Source organism: Drosophila albomicans, unplaced genomic scaffold (assembly GCF_009650485.2).
Source record: "Drosophila albomicans strain 15112-1751.03 unplaced genomic scaffold, ASM965048v2 utg000371l_pilon, whole genome shotgun sequence".
Classification (NCBI taxonomy): domain Eukaryota; kingdom Metazoa; phylum Arthropoda; class Insecta; order Diptera; family Drosophilidae; genus Drosophila; species Drosophila albomicans.
Genome location: NW_026263648.1, coordinates 15,001 through 22,343, shown reverse-complemented (window position 1 = coordinate 22,343; position 7,343 = coordinate 15,001).

The following is a 7,343-nucleotide window of genomic DNA, read 5'->3' as shown; positions in this document are numbered from 1 at the left end:
TCTTGAAGGCCTCAAGAGACATGCTGTCCTTTGAGGTTCATCTCGTAAAGATCACTCATGAATTCGTCAGGAGTAATCTGCGAGTGAACGCCCGTCACCTACAATATTTAGGCCCCAGTTTGACATTCACACTCACTTCCAGCCCCACCTCTTTAAATTTCGCGTTTCCTGCGATCACTCTCCGCTCTGCAACGGATGGAGTGCGAATAATCGCACCACCATCCCGAAGAGGACGAACCTCGTGCACCCGTACACCCAGGGTTGGACCTACCTCCTTCACCACCTGATCAACCACTTCCTTTGAGGTCTTCGCAGTCTTGCTGCGGACCACGAGGGACCATGTCTCAATTGGCTTAGGTCTCGGCGTCTCCGGGGTAGACGGCGCTGCCGACTTGGAAACCGCCTTTGGCAACCGGTGCACGCAGCGGAGCACCCCCGCTAACCGGCGCTGGCACTCGGAAAGGCCCATTGGAGGGGCCGCTACTCGCATGAGCGCGAGCCTCCTCCAACCGTCCTCGGAGACGCTCATTTTCCGCCATCTGCGAAACAGCAGCGTCTCCATTTCCGCTAGGTAGTCAACTACACTAACCAGCGCCTTGCCTTGCATTCCACAATCAGCAACAACGAGCGTGAGCACGTCCTTACTGATCGCCTTCATTTTCTCTACTGGGCTTCCCTTGCGCATCATTGACCCTGGCTTGCTCAATGGAGCAACCAACGCCTCTGCTGCCTTTTCAGCCGCCCTAAACTCCTCTAGCATACTCCCCCAATGAGCACATCGGGGTCGAATCTGCCGAAACCAGATTCTCCTCAGCCACGCTAAACACGCTAGTAGCAGCGCTGACACCACCACTAGCGGCTCCCATACACTCAGCACCTAACCCAGCATCAGCAAAAGAAGCTAAAGAAGCTGCCTTCTTCAGCTTCCTTGCTGACGCCGAACCCGCCTTCCGCTTAACCTTCCCGTCAGCCACCGAAGGGAGGTCGTCCGTCGACGCACCACTCCCCCCAGCACCAACGGCCGGCTTGCACGCTGGCATCTAAAACTTTTTTGCAAGTCTTAAAAATACTCAACTGTACTCACCAGAAAGTAGGTCACTCGAAACTAAGCTACTTTAATAGCGCTTAAAATAAGCACACGCACGCACACACTCTCAACGACGCGCGACGATTTTCCCACGCTGCTCACACGCACACAGCGAATGAGGAGCACAAAGCGCACACGCGAAACTTTTACCGCTAACTAAGAGATAACAAATAACTGTTATCGCAAAAACACTACGAAATGCGGGCACCCGCTAACACGTCTGTTCAGCTCGACAGTTGAAACCAGACTGGAGTAGATAGGGACAGTAGGAATCTCGTTAATCCATTCATGCGCGTCACTAATTAGATGACGAGGCATTTGGCTATTTTGTAGGAAATGAATTTGCCCACACAACAATGCCATATATGAATGGCACGTCATATGACTGTTTTCCCTTTACTTTGTACACAATAGATGTTGGCCAGTGTAGTTGACTTTCAATGAGGAAAGTAAACCTCGGTGCTAACCCACTCCTTGGCGATATCCAGTATGGAACATGAACGTCTTAAAGCCGCAGACTCCGCCATCTACCACCCTGGTACTGATAATATTGCTATCACCAGCGTTAAGGACTCCCAGTGCTCTCAGTCGTTTTACCGACCGATAGCTCCAGATGCCCCTCCAGTTTAGCGTAGCAGAAACGATTTTAATGTCCTCATGTGCCCGATAATCCCGAACCAGAGCCGTTCGTACGTCCTGTCTGTCGTAGATCTCAACCTTACTCTGATGAGCTTGGTCAAGATCAAGTCCGTCAGTCACAACCTGAGCGTCGATCACTATAGTGTGATCTGGTCGGAAACCCACCAGGTCCGGCTTATATATCCTGTTCTCTCCCTGCAGACTTGGTTCAGCAATGACAGAGTAGCCTCTCGTCTCAAGTCCCCGCTTGAGATAATTAGCTACACTGTTGTGTCTAGCCACCCGCCTCCCATGCGTACGATGACACTTCTGCAGAATGTGGTTTAGTGATTCGGGAGCATCACATCCTGCACGACACTGCCTCTCCAATTCGTGCCTTCCCCTCGTGGTACGAGACCGCGTGGGTAGGGCATTTATCCGCAGTTTGATCCCATTCAAATAAGCTTTTCCAGTTAACAAACGCGTGGGTGCGACAACCCACCCGTGTTGCGGAGCATAACGCCCTGCTTCACGGAGACCGCTACCATCAACAGAGGAGTGCAACCTATCCGCCCAGTACGAATCGATCAAAAGGCGTGTATCCAGAGCCGCGTCTCCCGATGCCTTGCACCTATCTCGGGCCCTCCGAATTTCCGCACTAAGGAACGAACTGGCCGTCTCGGATTGCTCGAGGTGGGGCCATTTTATGTTCGTTAGCCTCTGTATGCGCAGCATTGTAGCTGTCCTTCGAACTGAGGGAACACCGAGACCCCCACTTGTGTGGGGGGCATGGAAGAATGCTACTGACACATCCATAGGAAGATCTAACCATTTCCTTACGACCGACCGTACCAGTCTGTCACACTTTCTCAAAACGCCTATTGCCACACTACCAAGGGTTAGCTTGTGATATAGCTGTGGAATGAGGACAGTTCTGAGGGCGAATAACTTCTGCTGTGGCTTCAGGGGGGACCGCGATATGATATCCAATCTGGGACCAATGTCCTCAGTCGGATTGTAGCGGGCCCTCCCGTCCGCAGTGAACTGAATGCCGAGATACCTCCACTCCTCCGAACGCTTCAAGCTTGGACACGTGCGCGAACCTACACAGAAGCTCCGTGATTCGATCACAGTACACTTCTGCTTCGGTTGCCCCTTGACACTAACAGTAAAACACTTATTAGCGTTTAGGGTCAGCCCAACGGACGCCAAAAAGGAGACCGTGGTATCTAATAATGCCTGAAGGCCCTTCGGTGTAGAAGCAAACAACACCAGATCGTCTGCGAACGCTGCAGCGTTTGTTTTGGCATTTCCGACACTGACACCAATCTCGTCCGGTAGAGACCTGAGCAACCGGTCGATGACCAAGTTGAACATATGTGGAGACAAAGGGTCACCCTGCTTCACACCTCTAGCAGGGACGAATTCCTCTGATCTCCAGCCTTTACCATTGAGACTAGTGCCACCTCCCAAGTACAAGCTACGTACGTAGTCAACAAAACCCGTTGGTGCACCATACGCGGATAGGGTGTCAATTACCGCTGCGTGAGACACAGAGTCAAACGCTTTGCTGACATCAAGTGTCGCGATATAACACGACGCATGACGTCTATGGTGGTCCCTCAGGATTAAGTCAACTATTGTCGCGTTATCGGCGCAACCGTCAGTAGGAAGAAACCCCCGCTGACGCGGATCCCAATCGACTGATGAGGCCAATCGAGATGCCAAGATGGCATTGAGTTGTCTAACTATGACAGAAGGCACCGATATCGGACGGAAGTCTTCTGGTCGGGATGCTCTTACCGTCTTCGGGATGAAAACGGTTCGAGCCATTCGGAAGAGTGTGGGTAGTTTGCCGCACCAGAGAATAAGGTTCATTATGCGAAGCATAACACCACTGGGAATACTCCTGGCAGTTCTTGGAGATATTCCGTCCGGTCCGGGAGAAGAAGTCAATGGCACTTGATGCAATTGCAGGTCCCTAGACGTAATAGGTGACCATACCCCCTCAAGCAAGTGTCCCATATGGGGCACGGTGCTATTGCAAGAGGAAAGGCTCTGCTGTGTCATGACTTCTCTCCAGTATGGTTCCATAATCTCTTGGTTTGGCATTACCGACTCGTCGGGTCCTGCAAGCAAGGATCCAATGCATCGACCTTTATGTTTGTCCCAGTTACGCTGAACCCTAGCGAACTGCTGCCTTCTATTTTGTCTCCTATTGCGAGGCTCAGGAAAGACTCTCGCCGAAACCGGACCTTCGTTTCGATTCGGAAAAATTTCCAGGAGATAGTTAGACAAACACTGGAGAGTTGCTTCTTTGCCCGAAGTCTGCGCTCCATCAATGATAGATTGCAGAACCTCGACTCTCCACGATCGATTACATCCCACAGGGCCGAAGCCCCGCAGTATCCGCATGAGGACGTCGTCCGAATGTATCGATGGTGTGATTGGAACCGACTCTGACATTGAAGAAGAAGACTCAAGCCCACTTATACTAGGGCGGCGCGTAATGGTTTGTGGTTCACTAATTTCGGGGATAAGAGCCGCTTGCCCTCTTAGCTGCTCGATTTTTGCCTTATAATTATCCCTCTGTCGACACTTTTTAATAGCATCGACGCTGCGTTCTGGAAAATGCAACGCCAGCTTTTTATTAATGAACCTCTCGCCATTTGCTATGAGCTCAAGTTCCTTCCTCGCCATCATGGCCAATTCTTCCTCACACCACCTGGTTTTCACGTCAACACGCGTACGAAGCTCATCAAGCCTGTCTTTGTGCTGACGCGACATGTGGACGCCTAAACCGGTCTTTGTTCCAAAAGATCGGCCGCATTCCACACATAGATGTCCAACAACTGGATTAGCATCTACGTTCCTTCCCTGATGGGCTCCTACGGATGCCGTAGGAGAATTCACTGAATAACTTTCAGCTATCCGAGGCATGTTATTTAAGTTTGCACCATCAGTTTTTCAGGACCATCGGGTGGGTAACCCAATGGCCCCTTTCGCCGCTCATATTCGCTGCTGCCGAAACTACATCGGTCCAGCACCCGGAGGACACCACGAGGAGGCCACAAGTTAAGTGGGGCACATGTTGCCTATGAGTCGACTTGATCTGACTAACGAAGGACGGTAGTCCACTTGCCATTGCTGATAAATGAACCATTATTCCCCTTCTGCAGACCCATTGATCCTCCTTAAGAGAGTCATAGTTACTCCCGCCGTTGACCCGCGCTTACTTGAATTTCTTCACTTTGACATTCAGAGCACTGGGCAGAAATCACATTGTGTCAACACCCGCTAGGGCCATCACAATGCTTTGTTTTAATTAGACAGTCGGATTCCCCAAGTCCGTGCCAGTTCTGAATTGATTGTTAATTGATAATCGTTATAATTTAAAAGAACTAGCTGGTTGCCCAACTAGTATTCTTAAAAATTTTAGCAAGAAAGTTCCACAATTGGCTACGTAACTAAACTATCCGGGGAACAAGAAACTACCATAAATGATAGAAACTCTATTTACCCAGAACGAGCACATAAACCATGTTATTGTTTCCCAATCAAGCCCGACTATCTCAATCTTCAGAGCCAATCCTTATCCCGAAGTTACGGATCTAATTTGCCGACTTCCCTTACCTACATTATTCTATCGACTAGAGACTCTTCACCTTGGAGACCAGCTGCGGATATTGGTACGGCCTGTTGAGAAGTTTGCGTGTCCCCACCATAAATTTTCAAGGTCCGAGGAGAAAATATCGACACAACAGTATATGTCATGCTCTTCTAGCCCATCTACCATATCTCTCTGCGAAAGACTTCCATGGTAGTACGGCTATAAAACAGAAAAGAAAACTCTTCCGATATCTCTCGACGGCTTCTTTATGGTCGTTCCTGTTGCCAGGATGAGCACGAGGCCCATATTTAATAACAAACGGATACTCAACAGGTTACGGAATTGGAACCGTATTCCCTTTCGTTCAAAATTATTCAAGTTTTTTAATTATGACAAAATATAAATTTTAGTTACTTTTTTTTACTTGAAAATTTTCGGCTTTCGCCTTGAACTTAGGACCGACTAACTCGTGATCAACCACTGTTCACACGAAACCCTTCTCCACTTCAGTCCTCCAAGGTCTCATTCGATTATTTGCTACTACCACCAAGATCTGTACCAATGACGGCTCCATGCAGGCTTACGCCAAACACTTCTAAGCACACCATTGTACCTTCCTACTCACTAAAGTTTCAAAATTTATATTACAAGTAATATAAATCATCTACTTTAGCGGTAATGTATAGGTATACAACTTAAGCGCCATCCATTTTAAGGGCTAGTTGCTTCGGCAGGTGAGTTGTTACACACTCCTTAGCGGATTTCGACTTCCATGATCACCGTCCTGCTGTTTTAAGCAACCAACGCCTTTCATGGTTTCTGAATGAGTTGTTAATTTGGGCACCGTAACATTACGTTTGGTTCATCCCACAGCGCCAGTTCTGCTTACCAAAAGTGGCCCACTGGGCACATTATATCATAACCTTAAACTTCATATCAAGAAAGTTAAGGTTCTTACCCATTTAAAGTTTGAGAATAGGTTAAGATCGTTTCGACCCTAAGGCCTCTAATCATTCGCTTTACCAGATAAGATTATTTTATACAACAGTTAAATGCACCAGCTATCCTGAGGGAAACTTCGGAAGGAACCAGCTACTAGATGGTTCGATTGGTCTTTCGCCCCTATACTCAATTCTGACAATCGATTTGCACGTCAGAACTGTTTCGGTCTTCCATCAGGGTTTCCCCTGACTTCAACCTGATCAAGTATAGTTCACCATCTTTCGGGTCACAGCATATATGCTCAAGGTACGTTCCAGTTAGAGGCATAAATAATATAAATATTATTATACATAACTATATAGAACGCCCCGGGATTGCGTTAATCAACTATAAATAGTTAAAAAACTAATCCCAATAATAGTCAAGTTAATTACGCTATTAGGTTTATATCCCAATAACTTGCACATATGTTAGACTCCTTGGTCCGTGTTTCAAGACGGGTCCCGAAGGTATCCTGAATCTTTCGCATTGTTAATCATACAAGTGCTTATAATAAACATAAAAATCAATGATAATCATGCCATTATATAATTCCGAAAAAATTAACGCACTGTACTCATATAATCTATCAGCACTTTATCAAATTTTTGAAATTTATTTTATGTTAAAATGCAAGCACTCTAATTTAAATAAACTCTTATCAAAATTGTTTGATAAATTCCATACATGCTAATAGATTACAATGTCCTTATATGGAAAAAATGCACACTATCGTTATAATATTGATTAAATATTACAATTCTAATGATGAATTTTCCATAACGGATATTCAGGTTCATCGGGCTTAACCTCTAAGCAGTTTCACGTACTATTTAACTCTCTATTCAGAGTTCTTTTCAACTTTCCCTCACGGTACTTGTTTACTATCGGTCTCATGGTTATATTTAGTTTTAGATGGAGTTTACCACCCACTTAGTGCTGCACTATCAAGCAACACGACTCTTTGGAAACATCATCTAATAATCATTAACGTTATACGGGCCTGGCACCCTCTATGGGTAAATGGCCTCATTTAAGAGAAGGACT